At 42.1% G+C, this 18,059-nt stretch overlaps 1 long non-coding RNA gene and 1 pseudogene across 2 annotated transcripts; both read right to left on the bottom strand.

The window, feature by feature from the left end:
* Nucleotides 1-4,245: 4,245 nt before the first annotated feature.
* Nucleotides 4,246-4,364, bottom strand: LOC120581776 (uncharacterized; annotated as a pseudogene).
* A 2,593-nt stretch (nt 4,365-6,957) lies between these two features.
* Nucleotides 6,958-17,699, bottom strand: LOC120581366 (uncharacterized). 2 transcript variants are annotated; one of them, XR_005647252.1, is made up of 3 exons: nt 16,794-17,680; nt 15,394-15,651; nt 6,958-7,008 (listed from the first exon to the last, which is right to left on the bottom strand). It is a non-coding gene; the product is annotated as an uncharacterized LOC120581366 (long non-coding RNA). The 2 variants fall into 2 exon arrangements; XR_005647251.1 differs by lacking the exon at nt 6,958-7,008 and having other exon boundaries at nt 15,433-15,651; nt 16,794-17,699.
* Between the last annotated feature and the right edge of the window lie 360 nt (nt 17,700-18,059).

Below are 18,059 nucleotides of genomic sequence, written 5' to 3'. Positions count from 1 at the left end.
ATTTTTGTCTGTTTTATTCACTGCTGTACCCTCAAGTCCCTTGAAGAGTGATTGACAAATTAGGCACTCAAAAAGTATTTGTCGACAGTACTTTAATTTAAATTGACTTAGTCTTATGGAAAATGTGACTACATTCTTCTCATTTTTGTCATTTTACAGAGGACCAGTGAAAACTTCATCAAAGGTTCAGCCTAGTCTTCACACTAATGATTGGGAAGCCCTAACCCAAAAGCTGTAAGTCCCTGGAGACAACCCTGGCCCTGACCCCCTAAACCAGTTCCAGAATGGGTGGGCCCTCATTCACAGTCAGCTCACATCAGCTAGGTGCCTGAATAGCAAATGTCAGAGCTTCTTTTTAAACGCAGGCCGATTTACTTTGCAGACAGTGGGGATGCATTTTAATTTGTTGATGTGAAATCTTAATTGAACTAAACTGCTAGAGGTAGTCTCTGTTCTCTGTCATAGTCTTAATTTAGTTGGCAAAACAAGATATCATCAGCGGAAAATCACGGGCAAAGATGCCGTGCCCAGAGGGTTTGGGGAATACCCTTCTACATTTGGAGATGGGTTGGTATGTGACTGGCACAAGCATGAACCCCATTCACACAACTCAAGACACCACCTTGGCTTTCCAGAGATACTCAGGGGGCATCACATAGGCTCAGACACGTGGACCCTCCCAAAGCAGCCAGGCTAACATTGCTCCCCTCCTGTATTCCATGTTCTGTGTTTAGCATTAGAGCAGGGAAGAGGCGGGGGATTTCTCACCTGAAGGTACAGAAGTATGGGAGGTGCCAGCTCTATCACTCACTTGCCATAGGACCTTCAGCAGGTCACTTCCCCTACCCAGGCTGTGGTTTCTCCATCTGTGCAAGAAGGAGGTTGGAATTCATTTCTTAAAGGCTTCACTTGCCAATATGGCACACAGAACTCTCCCAGGACCCTCAAGATTGTGTCAGCATCCAGGGTGAGGCTCCTGACTCTTGCCCACAAAATCCTTGATGAATTCTTGGCCATGGAATAGGCTCATACCAATGGCCTTACCATTTCCTACAGGGGTTCAGGCCACAAGCCTTTCACTAATGTAGTCTTGTCCCTGACCCATAGAATCTCAGGTTGTGATTCCGGTTAAGCCCCTGGGAAGAGGCCTTAGGAATCATTCTCTTGGTGACAGATGCCCACTCCATCTGTCTCAGACTTCTGTCCCCAGGGGCCTTCTACATAAGCTACTAGTCCCATCCTAGAAGCTTCTATCTACTAGGCCTGTCCATATCTGGAGAAGCTCCTGCTGGGGCCTTGCTCCAAGCTCACTCAGCTGCAGCTACCCAAACAAGAAGAGGCATTTGGCAGGAATTGGCCCCCTGGACAGTTCAGCTCAGATTCCTGCATGATCTTATTTCAAGGACTGTCTCTGCAGGGAAGTTCCCAGGGAAGTGACTCAGGCCTTGGTATCTCTCTCTGAAGCACAGCTGTAGAAGGGCTAGGGGCAGCTTCTTTGAAGGTCAGATTCCTAAGCTGGCAGGTTCTCACTCTGGTGACTCATTGGCTGGGGTGCATGTCCAAGTACCTGCATTTAGTCACAGGTTCTTCTCATGCTAGGAATCAGGTGCCAGGAGGTTTAGCAAAGAGACATGCCATGTAAAAGGAAGATTACAGCTTTGCTGTAGGAACCACCTGGCAAGTCCCTTCTGTTCACTGAGCCTGTTTCTTCATCTGTTAGGTGGGGATAATTATACCTCCCTCAGAGAACTGTTGGGAGAACTAGGTGCTGTAATGCTTCTAGAGTGCCTAGCCTTGTGCCTATTCCAGAGACTGTACACCCCGCATGGCATAGTTTGTTATTATTATTAATGTCCTAGCACAGTGCCTGGCATCCAGAAAGTGTTCAGTAAATGCAAGGCAATTGTGATCATCATCCACCAAAGGACATATAGAGCTGCAGCGCTCCTTTCAACTCTTTGGAGATGGTAGCAAACTGCAGATCACCCAGACACATCCCGGAGGTTCCTCTCTCCCTAAATTCTTCTGTCCTGCTCTGCTTCCTCCTCAGTCCGTGAGGAGGCCAGAATCAGGAAAGCTCTGGTAGCTGGTCGGTGGGATCATGACATTTTGGAGATAAACTGTGAGCTCTGCCTCCCTCTACCCTTGGCAGAAATTAGAGATAGATTTTTCCATCACAGGATGGAAGGTTTGAGGATGTCAATTTAAAGCCAGCCGGATTTCTTATACAAGAAGGGTCTGGGCTTCTGAGCAGCCTTTCTTGAGGTGGGGTCCTTTGTAGACTGGGTTCAGCATTTGATTAAGACTTTACATCAGAAACTGCCCTCAAATTCTTAAGTAAAAATTGGATGCAATGACTCATAGGCTTGGGTAGAATTATAACCAAAGGGTCAAAGGAAGCCCAGAACCAAGGCCACAGGGACTGGAACTAGGGACTCAATATAGAGGGACGTGCTCTTCCATGAAGAAACTAAAACCTGGTGACGTGATTGAGACTTGGTCACTTTACGATGGAAGGCTAGAAAAGGTCAGTTATGGGCAGATCTGTGGATGAGGCAGCCCCAGGCAGAGTTAATGCAATAGACAGTGCAAAGGTCCTAAGGCAGGAATGAGCTTGTTCTAGGAACAGAAAGAAGCCAATGTGGATGAAGAGCAGTGAGCCAGGAAGAGAATAGTACGAGATGACAGTAAAGAAAGATCTTGTAGGCCAAGCTATGGAATTTTTATTATATTCAAAGGACTGCAGGAAGCCTTTGGAGGGTTTTAAACAATAGAGGGAGGTGATCTAACTTAAGTTTTTAAAAGAACATTCCGGTTACTGTATGTAAAGGAAACCAGAGGTCAAAGTAGAAGGAGGGTTTAGAGAAAAGGCTAGGACAGGAGCAGATTTGGGGACAGGTGGGGATAAGAGTTCTGCTCTAGTCATATTAAATTTGAGATGCTGGTTAGTCGTATTAGTATCCTAGGGCTGCTCTAATAAATAACCACAAACTAGGTGGCTTTAAACAACTAAAATTTATCCTTTCACAGTTCTGGAAGCCAGAAGTCCAAAATTAAGGTGTCAGCAAGGCTGATTCCTTCTGGGTACTCCGAAGAAAAATGTTTCATATCTCTCTCCTAGATTTGGTGGTTGCCAGTGATCTGTGGCTTGTAGACACATCATTCCAATCTCTGTCTCCATCTTCACATGGCATTCTCCCTGTGTGTTTCCCGCCTTCTGTATGTCTCGATGCCTTCTCTTCTTCTTATAAGGACACATCACGTTGGGTTTAGGGCTTACTCTCATCCCTTATGACCTCATCTTAACTTGATTATATTTGCAAAGACCCTATTTTCAAATAAGATCATATAGTCACAGGTGCAAAATATTAGGACTTCAATATATCTCTTTGGGAGACACAATAGACATCAAAAGGGATGTTAAGTGGGCTGATAGGTATACAAGCCCGAAGTTTAGAGGAGAGATCCAGTTTACAGATATGAATTTGACAATCATAGAAAAACAGCCATGGGACTTGACACAGAGAATAGAAGATGTGCTAGGTTGAGTTCTGGGACTGTCCAATATTCAGTGATTTGTGGAAGAGAAGGAGCAAACATAAGAGACTGAGAAGAAGTGATCAGTGAGGTAAAAAAAAAAAAAAAAAAAACAGGTGAGAATGGTGTCCTAAAAGCCGAGAGATCATATTTCAAGATAAAAGTAGCAGTCAATCTTGTTGAGAAGTAGCTCTCAGACCCAGCAGCACGTTGACCATTGGCGATTCTAACATGATTAATATCAGTAATGGGGATGGGAGTCCACCTGGAGGAGCTGAAGAGAGAATGTGAGGAAGTGGAGACAGCAACTATACACAACTCCATCAAGAATTTTTGCCACAAAGCACAGTAGAAAAATTAGGTGGCAAAAGAGGGGAATGTAGGGAGTGTTGTTCGTTTATGTTTTAAAGCTGGAATACACTAGAAAATATTTGTATGATGTTGAGCATGTTCTAGCATAGCAGTTGGCCGTTGATGGGAGCAGGGACACTCAATCCACTGTATAAAGAGGGAAGGCAAATTATGTGAGTACACATACAGATAGGTAAGTAGAATTGGTGCTCAAAAAATTTGAGAGCACCTTGTGTAACTGCTTCTATTTTCTTATTTTTTTATTTTTAAAAATTTTTTTAGGCGAGACAACCCTTGGTTGACCTCACAGATTGCAAAGACCTTGTCAGCTTACAATCCTTTATTTTTTATTTTTTATGCCTACAGCACCTGGTCTTCCTAGGTGGTCTCCCATCCAAGTACTAACCAGGCCTGATCCCGCTTTGCTTCGGAGATCAGATGGGATGGGGCTTGTTCAGGGTGGCATGGCCATAGACCTGCTTCTATTTTCTCCATGAGGCATGAGTCAAGGTCATCAGCTGAAAGTAAGGGGTGAAAGATGTTTGAAGAGACAGAAGAAGTTATGAAGCAGAAGTTTTGACGAGTGGGAAAGTGAATATATTCGATTACAGAACAGTACCTGTCCTCTTGAGATTTCCCATTCATACTTGGGACTCTTTCTAGACATCTTTCTCTGGGTCTTCAGCTCCTCTCAGGAAAGAGCTCTGATAGCCCTATTTAGGTCATATGCCTATCTCTGGTCCAATCACTGTATCCAGAGAATGAGCTACTGGTCAGACCTGGGCCACATGCCTACACCTGTGACTAGAGGAGCTGGTGTTATGACTAGCAGCCCCAGCAGAACCACATGGAGTAGGGGAGGGGTAGTTCCCCAAAGAAAACAGGGATGTTAGACAAAAATCAAAAGATGTCCACTATCCTCAACTGTTCTCACAGGGTTATTCTGAGGCCCAGTGAAACAATGTCTGCGAAATTGCATTGTGGATTGCATAACACTACATTATTACAGTACCGCTTAATAAATGATGGATTTGATTATTTGTTCACTCAGTAAACAGTTACTGATCCTTTAAGTGAAATTTTGTGCTAGGTTCATGAAGGAGAAGAGACAAATCATGAATCAAATGTGATCCTCCCAATGAAGGAGCTTGTAGTTTAGTAAAGCTTTAATGGTCAGCTTTGCCAGGTTATGTTGTGATACCAAACAACCCCCAAATCTTTGTGGTTTATAACAGTTAAGGTTTATTTCTTGCTCATCAGCTTCAGGTCAGCTTTGGCTCTGCTCCAAGAGTTTTCTTCATTCTAGCATTCTAGCTCACGCCATTCTTGTGGCAGAAAGTAATGAGGATGCTGTGATGGCTCCTAAAGCTTCTGCTCTGATCGCTTCTATTCCCATTTGATTGGCCAAAGCAAGTCACACGACTAAAACTGGTAACAATGGGATAATGAACTATCCTCCTTCTACAGGGGGGTATTGAAAGTCATGTGGCAATAGGTGGCAATTTATAATACATTTACGGAGAGGAAAAGTAAATAATTGAGAAAAATAATAAAACTATTACAAAGAGGTAGAAGCACATGAATACTCATTATACAATAGAAAATGACCAGAGTTCTATGATCCAGGGCATTAGGAGTCAAGGGGGAGAGCAATTGTCTCCAGTTGGAATGATCAGAGAAGGCTTCTTAAAGGAAGAGGCTTTGGGGCTGGGTTTTGAACAGCACTAGAATATCTAGATGTATATAGAAAAAGAAGGCAGGGCATTCTAGCAGAACCATATAAGAAAGCCATAGAAGAGAGAAAGTGGGGTGCTTAAACAGAGAATAGTGAATGGTTTAGTTAGCCTAAAGCGAAGAAATTGGGAAGAAATAATGGACAGATAGCAAAATGAGTCTGTTTGCCAGCCTCTGAGAGAATACAGAAGCTCTCAGCCCCGCTCCATCCAGCTGCCCAGCCAGGGGTTCCTAGACTGGGGAAGCGTCTGCAAAGGCTGATAAATAGATCCAGAGCAGGCCAACCTTTGGTTAGACTCTTCTGCCCTTCTTGGCTTGGTCAGGCTCAGGTCTTAGCCCAGAGTCAGACTCTTTCAACACCTCTTTGAAAATTTTATTGGAAATTGTACTTCTAATATTCTTATAGAGGTTTTCATGGGTTTCCAGTTTGTTTCCTCGCCTGTGTCAGCCAGTCTGATATCTAGAGGATACTCTCAAACTAGGATATGCTAAAATCACAAAAGAGTCTTCTCAGGGGCAGGGAGATGGACAAGATGACAAGATGTCATCCTTGCAAAGCAAACCTCAGTCTTCATCCTGCTTGCTTCTCTCTTCCACTGTGGCAGTAAAATGAGTTTTTGTTTTGTTTTGTTTAGAATAACATCCCATAATTTATTTTGCTCATAATGTCAGAAAAGAAAAAATATATTGGCTATTCATAGTTGCATGCATTCCAGTATGAATTTCATTGTTTTTTGGATTCAGTTAGTTTATTATTACAGCAATGATTTGGGTTAAATGTTTATGTAACAGAAGCCTTCTGTTTCTTATCATGTGATGATCAATAAAATTAATTTTATAACAATCTTGTCTGTTTTCTTTGTAGTTATCAAATACAGTACACAGATGGAAAAAACTTGTGAGTGGATCCTGGCTTATCAGAATTAATGAGCTGCCTACATAGTGGGCATGTGGTCTAATTGATACTGTCCCTGAGCAGGTTTGCACTTTTAATCATTAATGCCCTGCAGCCTGCTGGAAGCATGGAAAGAAACAGGCTGACTGGGACATGTGAGAAGACAGGGATAGGGCCACAGGGGGCCTCCCACTGTCCAGGAGGGGCCTGCCTAAAGGTACAAGTGGAACTCAGGGCCCTGTTGCTAGGAACATCTTTGTCAGTCCTGCCTCAAGGGAGGCAGGAAGATCTCTCCCTTGGGTATCCTCCAATGTCAAACATCTCAGTAGGTGCCAGGGCACAGCTCAGGCCTGAGGAGAGGGTTGCATATCATTTATTCCAGCATTTATTCACTCAAAAATATGTGTTAAGCACCAACTTTCTTCCAGGCACTGGATACAGTAATAAGCAAGACAGACAGGATCTCTGTGCTTTCGGAGTTTCATTTTAGTCTGAGAAACGGACAAAAAAAAAGTTAAGGATTAAATCAGCAAAATAAGGTCAGTTAGTAATAAGTGCTGGGTAGACAATAAAAGGATAACGTGATACGAGTACTTAGGGTGAGGGGTAGACTTACTCTAGACTTCTAGTCAGGGAAGGCTGCTCTGCAGAGTTAACATTTATACTGAGACTGAGGCATGGGAAGGAACTGCTTTGCAAAATGCTGGGGGAAATGCATTCTAAATATTGGAAACAACAGGTGTAAAGGCCCCAAGGCAGGAAAACACTGCAATTGTTTGAGAAACATAAAAGAGACAAGCGTGACTGAAGCATAGTGAGCGAGAGGTAAAATGATTGGAGTTGAGGTTGGAGAGTTGAATAAAGGTCAGGTTATACAAAGTTTTGTAAAGCTAAGTGTATTTATTCAATAAACAATCAGGAAAAATTTTTAAAAAATCACTCTAGGTATTTCAAGCAGAAAAAATTTAATTCGAGGAATCAGTTGCAAACATGTTAGAGGGGCTGGAGGAGCAAAAAGATGGAGATGAGGTTTTGCAAAGATTCATAATTATAGGAAGTCACTGTCAGCCCTAGGCTGGAAGAGCAAAACGGGAAATGGTGATAACCATAGCTGAAAATCGCTGGGCCACTGATGCTGCTATTAGGAACTGAATTGCCTGAGCAGAAAACCAAGAACAAGCAACTGGCCATTTCTAGAGGTGCCATCAAAATGCAGAAAAGAACATGGCTTCTCCCTTACTCCTGCCTTCTAGTCTCCAGCCAGTGGTTCTAACTGCAGAACCAAACAGAAAGCCAGCTGATGATATCCTCTATTACACCAGGGTAAAGGTTTGGATATCATTCTACAGGTTTTTTTTCAGGAGCTCTGCATTTAATATGCAGAATAGGATGCAGAGGCAATTTGATCACCTCACATCATATCTGTAAAATGGGACTGACAATAGTCATGGGTTAGTTATGAGGATACAGAGAGATAATGTATATAAAATACTTAGCACAGTGCCTGGCACTTAGTAAGGGTTTGCTATACATGAAGCTATACTGAAAGTGCAACCAACATCATGTGGGGGACACCCAGACTTTTTGATAAAGGATAAAGGCAGTCTTAGCACTTAGAAAGAATGGGAACCAAGGGTCTTAAGAGAGCTAAGTCTAGACAAATTGATAAAATCAGAGAGTCTTTGTGTCCAGTTTGTTCCCACAGGGTTCACACAGAAGACCTTTGCTGCTCTGCTTCAGTAGGCTCTACTTGGGCCTAAGTGGAAAATCTAGAGTATAATGGGGTATGATGGTGGTTGAAGGAGTCTGGTGGAGGATTTGAGTACCAGACAGACAATGAGCATTGTTCCAGTTATCTACTGCTGTGTAGAAAAATACCTGAAAGCTTAGAGCTTAAAACAATTCTTTTTTTATGCTCATGACTCTCTGGTTCAAGAATTTGTATGGGCACAGTGGGAGATGGCTTATCTCTATTCTACAATGTATAGGGCCCCTACTTGTAAGATTAGAAGAATATGGGTCTCTCAATAGCTGGTGGCTGGAATCACCAAAGGCTTATTCACTCATATGTCTGGCACCTGAGCTGAGTTGACTTAAAGATGATTACTGGAAGCCAGAGTGCCTAAAGGTGGCCTCTCTAGGTGATTTAGCTTCCTCACAACATGGCAGCTGCAGGGTGGTCAGACTTCCTGTGTAGTGATTCGGGGCTCTAATCATGACTTTTCAAGGTGGAAGGTGCATTGCCTTTTATGACCAAGCTCAGAAGTTTCTCGGCATCACTTCTGTTGCAACCTACTGGTCTATAATCTATAATCTGTAATGAAGCCACAGGCCCACTGAACTCAAGGGGAGGGGAGCTCTTTCCACCTCTTGACAGGGGAATAAATAAGGTTCATATGAGATGGAAGATATTAATGGGGTTATTATTAGAAGGTAAAACCTACCACAGGCCTACAGATTAGAACTCATACTTCGCATGGGCCTGGGACCTTGCTATCCATCATAGAAAGACAAGGTCTGAGGTCCCTGAAAAGATGGGGTCAAAGGCACATGCCCCTGTTTGTGTCCTGCCTTAATCTTCAGTGGAAGCCTCCCAAAAACCCAAAAAGGGAGGAAATCTCTGGCCCAGAATAAGTCTTCAGAGAGTTCACTACTAAACGCTCAGAGGACAAGTGTCACATTAGAAAGTAAGAGAGCTGGAAATCACTTGGGAGTCTCATCACATCTGACACTGGTTAATGATCATGGTAGTGGTGATGGATATCTACTGAGTGCCTATTTGGGACCAGGCACTTAAATATATCTTTTTTCATTAAACCTCCAAAAGGAAATGTAGAGCCTTAAATTCACATCTTAGAAAAGAAAAAGATTGAAAATTAATGAGCTAAGGATCTATCTTAAGTTAGAAAGAAACACAGCAAAATAAACTCAAAGGAAACAGAAGGCAACTTGAAGAATAGAAATTGAAGAAATAGAAAACAAATAAGCAACAGAGGGGATGAGCCAAGCCAAAATCCAATTCTGTGAAAGATGATAAATCTCTGATAATATTGATCAAGAAAAAGTTGAAAGAAGACAAAAATAGACAAAGTCAGTAATGAAAAGCTGGATATTGCTATGGATGCATTGGGCATTAGAAAGAAAATAAGAGGATATTATGAATAAATTTTATACCAATAAAATAGAAGATATATGTGAAATATACAAATTGCTCGAAATATATAACATACTAATGCTGACTCAATCTGAAACAGAAAATCTGAATAATTCTATAACCATCAAAGAAATTGAATTAAAAAAAACAAGAGTTGGCGAGGATGTGAAGAAAAGAGAAGCTTCATATGCTCTTGGTGGGAGTGCAAATTAATACAGTCATGATGGAAAACATTCTGGAGGTTCCTCAAAAAATTATGGATCTACTTTTTGACCCAGCAATTGCACTTCTGGTGCAATTTATCCAAAGAAAACCAAAACGATAATTCTTAAAAATCTGTGCATCCCTATGTTCATTGCAGCTCTATTCACAATAGCCAAGATATGGCAGCAACCTAAATGCCCATTAACAGACAATTAGGTAAAGGAGTTTTGGTTCATATATACAATAAAATATTCCTCAGCCATAAAAAAATGAAATCCTACCATTTGCAACAACATGGATGGACCTAGAGGTTATTATGATGGGAGAAATAAGTCAGACAAAGATAAATACCATATGATTTCACTTATATGAGAAATCTAAGGAACAAAAAGACCAAACTAATCAAAAACAGACTAAAAATATAGAGGACAATCTGGTGACTGCCAGAGGGGAAGGGGATTGGGGGGCCAGGAGAAAGGGGTGAAGAGTTAAAGAAGTACAAATTAGTAGTTGATAGAGGGTCACGGGGATGGGGAGTATGGCATAGGGAATATAGTCAGCAGTAATGTAATGGCTATGTGTAGAGCCAGATGGGCAATAGAGTAATCAAGGGATCGTGTCTAACCAATGTACTGTATACTTGAAACTAATAATAAAATAAAATAATAAAATGCCAAAAAAAAAAAAAAATTGAATCAGAAGTAAAAAATCTCTACAAAGGAAACCTAGGCTTCACTGGCAAGTTCTAATTCTTTAAACCCTCTGAGAGAAATGGAATTCCTTTCTTCAAATGAGGAAACTGGAGCTCTGAGAGTCCAAGCAACTTGCCTAAGGGCTCAGAACTGGTAAATATGAAAGGCAAGATTTGAACCCTGGTTATCCAGGCTCAAAGCCGGGGAGTTTAGCCATTCACATTCCCCAGCCTCCTCTTCAAATGCTATAACTAGCAGCATATATGTGAAGGTGAAGGACAAGGCCTTGATGCAAAAAAAAGAAAAAGAAAAAAGTATAGATTCCAGATTTGCAGAGATGGAAGATAAAGCTCTTTCTGCCCAGGGAAGCCCTAGAAACAAGAAATCTGGTTACATTCACACAGAGAAGGACCCTGGAGATTGTCCCCAGGACCCCATCCCATTATCCTTCAAGACCTATTCGAATGCTACCATTGCTTCTCTGTAGGACACCATAAACCCTTCCCTGATCCCCATAGCTCCCCTGGCCTTCTGCACCCTTAGATGCCCAAAGCACTGTGTCTGGGCCCCTTCTATACATTGTTTGCTGTGTGTGATTCTCACTCATGTTTTCCAACCTTGAAAACACATGGGTCCCTAAGAATACAGACCTTAGTTTGAGATACCTGCATCAAAAAGTTAAATGTTGGCACTCTAAGTGATCCCTGGGGCTTTGAAACTTGTAAGATAGCTATTGTAGTCATCTAGATCATCCAGAGTATATTCTTGTTAAAAGGTATTTTTAAGATTTTTCACTAAAATAAAAACTAAAAATTTAAATATTCATATAGCAAACTTTGTGATCCCTGAAGACAGATTTTATCTTTATAACAGGCATGAACTACTCTATGATATAATGTAGGATTCTATTATCTCTCTAAATCAAAATTAAATCTAACTTAAGTTCTGTGAAACACTAGATTATTGTTCCATCTCTATTCCCTCCTAGGTAATAGGATTATATATGCACATTCTTTGCCAGGTAACTTTGCAGATTCCTTCTGTGGGTGGAGTGTATTATTCCATCCCTCGACTCTGGGCTTGGCCATATGATTTGTTTTGGCCAGTAGTATTTCAGCAGACTTAAGATAAGCAGAGGTTTAAAATGGGCTGGAACATTGGGGCTGTTAGTCTTGTGCTTCTTCTGTTTCCATGAGATAAACATTCCCTGATTAGCCTGCTGGTCCTGGAAAAGGGTGAAAGGCACGTGGAGCAGAGCCAAACCACCCTAGCCAAAGCCAGCCTATAAGCAACTAGCCCCCAGCTAGGCCCCAAACACATAAACGAAATAAATGCTTACTATTATATGCACTGAAATTTGATGATTGTTATACAGCATTATTGTGGCCATAGTTAACTGATATAACAAGCCCCTTTTTACCAAGATGACCAGGTCCTCAGTTCTGCCAGTACCACAGCTGTATACCCTTGACTGCACTGTGACATACATCTGAAGGTGGGGGTTCTGAGGCAGCTCCATCCCCTCTGTGAAAAGTCCAGCCATAGAAACCTTTGCCAAGGCTCCAAAAATTGTAGCCCTTTGTGCTCAGGCCTTACAGACATTCATGGCCCTCAGGGATAACCTAAATTTGATTCTCAAATCCATAACTTTAGACAATTCATTTAATCTTTTTTTTTTTTTTTTGCCTCATCTATAAAATGGAAACAATAGTAGTACCTACTTCATAGGTTCTTGTAAGAAATATGTGAATACATATAAAGTGCTTAACACAGTGCCTGGCATATAGTTAGTGTGAAATGAATGCCAGTTGTTACTACCATTATATGTTTGTTTGCTCAAGTGTTCTTCTTCCTAGGTCCTCCCATCTCAGAAGACCTGCAGTCATATGAGCTCAGGTCTCTGCTCTGGTGGAATTCATATCTTCATTCCTTTTTTAGTCTTAAGAGTTCCAACTAACCCTCCTGAGTTGGACCCATCCCTCTTTAATCTGGGAAGCAGTAAGCCTCTAATCAGAATCTCTGTTAATTAAAAAAGCCTGTGTGGAAGTTGTCTTTTGGATAGCCTGCTACTTGTAGCTTTTCTTTTTACCTAGAAACACACAAATCTCTTGGGGATCAAGAAAGTCAAAACGTCAAGAACACAAAGTCTGGCTTTTTCCCCAGGAAGGTTGGAATGCTTTTCATTCCTTTGAGGTGAATCAAAGGAAAAACTAAACAGGGTTATTTTCTCAGTAGGTCATTCTGCTTCATCCAATTCTCAATAAATCTTCCTTACTAGGCTGTGTGAATTCCTTGGCTGTGGTTTATTCGCTGTGTACCTCCAGAGCTTAGCACAGAACACACACCTAGGTGCGTGATAAATGTGAGTAAATGAATGAATGAAGAACATGTGTCATAAGACCAAGACAATTGCCAAACTAGGGATAGAGAAATAAACATGAGCCAATGTGTGCTCAGGCTCATACACTGAGGCCCATACAGGAAAAGTACCAAGACTCCTCAGTCCTCAAAGACTTAAGGCTACAAAGCAAACAAAGTTCAACCACACAAATCACCTGCTCTGTCCCACAACAGAAAGAGAGCTCACTGAGGTGCTTGCTTGGGAAACAGATGTGGGCTTGACAGTATGGTGCTCAGAACACTTAAGGAAGAGTCAGAATGTGGCCTAAGATTTTAAGGTCTGAGAGAGGCTCAGACACTCAGCGGCAGGCCACCAGTTATCAGGTGTCAGAATATCATGAGCAAAGGCACAGCACAGGAATGAGTTTGCCATTTGTGGAAAATAACAAGGAGACTAGCATGACCTGACTATAAAACTTGTGATAGGGAGTCATGGGAGATAAGATTGGGTATTTTAGGCTGTGACCTGAGTGTGGAGACCTGGAAGTCAAGCTAAAATCTGGGTCTTGATGAGTCAGGCAACAAAGAACAAGTTCCTATGATACATCGGACAAGGAGTTAATATCTAAAATATGTGAAGAACTCATAAAATTCAACAACAAGAAAACAAATAATCCAATTAAAAAATGAGCAGAAGAAATGAATAGATATTTCTCCAAAGAGGAAATACAGATGGCTAAAGACAAATGAAAAGATGTTCAAGGTCACTAATCATCAGAGAAATGCAAATTAAAACCACATTGAGATATCACCTCACACCTATCAGAATAGCTATCATCAATAAATCAAAGAACAAGTGTTAGCAGGAAGTAAAGAAAAGGGAACTCTCATATAACTGTTGATGAGATTGCAAATTGGTACAGCCACGATGGAAAACATTCTGGAGATTCCTCAAAAAATTAAAAATGGATATACCTTTTGACCTAGCAATTATACTTCTGGGTATTTATCTAAAGAAAACCAAAATGATAATTCATAAAAATCTATGCATCCTTATGTTCACAGCAGCACTATTTACAATAGCCAAGATATAGAAGCAACCTAAATGCCCATTAACAGATGATTGGATAAAGAAGTTATGGTTTATATATACAGTGGAATACTGCTTAGTCATAAAAAAAAGAAATCCTATTATTTGCGATGACATGGATGGACCTAGAGGTTATTATGCTGAGCGAAATAAATCAGACAGAGAAAGATAAATACCATATTTCACTTATATGTAGAATCTAAGGAACAAAAAGAACAAACTAATCGAAAACAGAACCACAAATATAGAGGACAATTGGGGTGATGGCCAGAGGGAGGGGCTGGGGGAGCTGGGAGAAAGGGGTGAAGGTTTAAAGAAGTATAAATTAGAAGTCGATAGAGGGTCACGGGGGATGGGGAGCACGGCATTGAAAATGCAGAGAACGGTAAGTTAATGGCTATTTGTAGAGCCAAAGGAGAGAAAGAGTAATCAGGAAGATCGTTTAATAAACTGTATAAATGTCTAACCAATGTACTGTATACTTGAAACTAATTTAAAACAAAACAAAAATAAAATAAAAAACAAGTTCCTGAGATGAGGTGTGACAAGCAACTACTAGCAGCAAGAGTTCTCTTTCCTTTCATTCCAGGACTAGATGAGACTTGAATCTAAGCCAGATTCTAGCCATGAGCCCACTAGAGGGGCACCTCGCTCAGCTCCTCTAAGAAAATGGAATTCGTATTGGTGAAAATGTTTGGTTGCAATTAACAGAAAAACTTTAGCCAACTTAAGCAAAAAATGATTATACTAGAAAGAACTGGAATCACAGAATCAAAGAAAATACTGAAGTGGCTGTTCCAGAAAGATGAGGAACCAAGACAGTGAAATCAAGGGAGCTGGGACTAAGGAATAATCTCTTCATGGTACTGCCTTGGGGATAAATTAATTCCATTTTCATGTCATTCCATTCAAGATTCGAGGGAGAGAAACAATCTACTTGGCTTAGCTTGGGTCACATGCCAACTCCTTAGCCAAGGAATGGAGAGTGTCTTCATTCACAGTCCACCAAGATTGTAATTGCTGAAGCAGTGCCCTACCAAATCCCCAAAGCAGGTGCCAAAACAGTAGTCTTCTATTATAAGATATGTCTACTGGGAAAACCTAGGGCCCATCTGGTCTTGGAGGCTAGGGAGAGAGGAAGGATGGAGCCGTACCAGAACAGGGAGGTGGTATATGAGATGCTTATTTTTATGGATCAACTTGACGAGGACATGGGATGCCCAGATATCTGGTTAAACATTATTTAGGGGTATGTCTGTGAAGGTGTTCCTGGAGGACATTAATTGGTAGACTGAGTGAAACAGATTGTCCTCCCCAGTGTGGATGGGTAAGAATATTTAACCAGATATCTAAGCATCCTGTGTCCCAGTCAAGTTGACACATAAAATTAACCAACCTGTTGAAGGCTCAAATAGAACAAAAAGATGGAGAAAGGTTGGATTCTCTCTCTTCTTTACTGCATGAGCTGGGAATTTGGTCTTCTCCTGCCCTCAGCACTCCCGGTTCTCACGCCTTCAGATCCAGACTGGAATTTAAACCATCAGCTCTCAGCCTCTCTGGCCTTCAAAGTACACCACCAACTTCCCTGGGTCTCCAGCTTGCAGATGGCAGATCATGGGACTTCTGAGCCTCCATAATTGTATGAGCCAATTCCCTAGGAAAAAAAAAAAAAAAAAAAATATATATATATATATATATATATATATATGTAAAATATATATATTTTTTATATTTATATTTATATCTAGCATTTTTATTGGTTCTGTTTCTCTGGAGAACCCTGAATAATACAATATACATTTATGACTGGACCCTCTAGGCTTCAGAGCTTAAAGTACACCTCAAGTTCTTCCCTTAGGGACCGTCAGGGTGACCCAGGGTGAGAAATGAGCTGATGTGGAAGAAGGGACCAATTACGTTTCAAGGTGGAACCCCAGACAGTGTTGAGAAGTGAACCCATAGGACTTAATAATTTAATAGTTCCAAGGGGGAGGAAGGAGAGACTTGGCATTTCTAAGATAAGTCAAGCAGAAATAGGCCCTTTCTCAGTCTCTGAGATGCTGAGAGCGTCAGGGTGCTCCCCCAGCTTTCCCCGGCTCCACAGATCAAAATAGAATTTCAGAGGATAAGGGACAGAAGCCAGAGCCCATGCAGGGAGAAGCAGGGAAAAATCTCTTGCCTCATCTAACTGAGAGTCAAATGGGGGCAAGGGTTTGTTAGGAAAGTATAATTATCCAACTTGCCTGTTCCCAAAGCCGAGAGCAAGGAAAACAGGCCCATCTGGGAATCCTGATGCTGATCTTGAGCACAAGTGGCACAGGGATTTGTAAGCTTTTTAGGAACCAGGTAGGGGCTAGGTAGGCCTAGGGGTAGGTGACATCAGGAGGAGGCCAGAGTTCCAGATTCATTCTCCATTCTCCTCTGTTTTGCTCAGTGCCCCCAGGAAGCTGACCTCTATGGACAATGTATCATCCTGGCTCCGTGGCCTTAGCTCCCTGTTGGGCTTGGCCAATAGGAGGCCCCAGCAGGAGACAAGCTCTCCTGCTGGACCTTGGTATTAGCAATAGCTACAGTCCTTTACAGAAGGCCACAGCTCCTGTAGGACAATGGCTCTCCCACATACAGTTCTCACCAGATTCCGGCAACACCAATCCCTCCTTTACCCCTTTCCCTTTCCAGCCAAGAACTGGTAAAGTCTTTCTTCTGTGGCTAGGCCCTGGGTGCCTCTGCGTCCTTTGTTGTTTCCGATAACCCCGCCCAGGAAATATTCCCTTCATTAGCTTCTCTTCAACTTACCTTCTGAGTGTGCCATCTCTTTTCTGCAGGGCCCCTGCCAGGTATAGCCTCTTACTATGCCACAGCAGTGTGGAACCCTTCTGTCACCTTAGCTCTTTGGTGGGTGTCCCCGCCCAGGGCTGCTTTAGATGGACCAACAACAATCAAGGAATTGCAATCAAGTGTTCTCTGGTATGTGACAGGGCTCTTAAGAAGTTATTCTGCCACCTCCCTATTTCCAAACATGGAGAACAGTATCAGGGCAGAGACCGGCCAGCCCAGGAAAGGCTATCAGCCAGACCAAGGCCCTCTGGCCTCAGTTTCCCACCAGAATGGGATCCTCTCCCCTTCAGCCCTCTCTCGGTTACTCCTGTTGCTATCTCATTCTGTTCCTTGTACCCTCCATGGACTTTTTCTCCTGGGAAGCCAGGTCTCCTTTATATTCTACCCTTAAACTTCAGCTGTCTTCCACTTACTTCCTCCTTTACCCAGAGATAATCATTTTCCCCCCAACCCCTTCAGAGCATAAAGGGGAGTAGGAAAGAAGATTGAGACCCTTCTCTGAGCCTTACACAACCACCCAGACCTTGGTTTCCCCAGGAAGCAGCAGGCAGGAGGAGGCCTGTCTCAGACTGAAGACAAGACAGCTGCTCATTAAGGAAGCTGAGAACCAAGCAAGGTGACTAATGGTGTCAGGAGCAGGTCCCAGAACAAGCAGAGAAGTGAGCAACGGCATCAGAATTAACTGTGGGAGAAAAGAGGAGAGTCAGTGCCCAGAGCAGGCAGAGCTCTCATTCCCAAAGGATTCTCTCAGGACAAAACAAAATCAGGCTGACCCTCTCCTCCAGGACCTGTCATCTTAGAAAACAGAACTACTCTGTCACCTTGCATGGAGCAAGAGGTGGCTGGGACATAGTATGAATGAAAAAAGGGTTCTATAGAAAGTAATCTCACAGGATGATCTGATCATAAATTCCTAACTGGGCAGGTCATGGTGGGTAGTCAGGCCCCAGTCATATAACCTCTTTTAGTAAAAGGTTTATTTTTGCCTTAAGCAAGCCCTGTCCATTGTTTTGGTGCATTTAGGTTGACATGCCTTTGAAATAAGCATCACCACCCTCAAGAAAGCACATAATCATGTTAATGATCCTGTAATCCAGCACCCACCTTGCTTTCTCCCACCTCCATGTAATCGTTTTTACCTTCGCTCCTTAACTTCAAATGCATAAAAGAAACTAGGAAATTGTCATTCTCAGGAGCATTTGAGATCTTGCTTCCCAGTAATTG

This window comes from Pteropus medius, unplaced genomic scaffold (genome assembly GCF_902729225.1).
Source record: "Pteropus medius unplaced genomic scaffold, Ma_sr-lr_union100, whole genome shotgun sequence".
Classification (NCBI taxonomy): Eukaryota; Metazoa; Chordata; class Mammalia; order Chiroptera; family Pteropodidae; genus Pteropus; species Pteropus medius.
The sequence above is the reverse complement of the archived record's forward strand: the minus strand, read 5'-3'. Positions and strand labels throughout refer to the sequence as shown.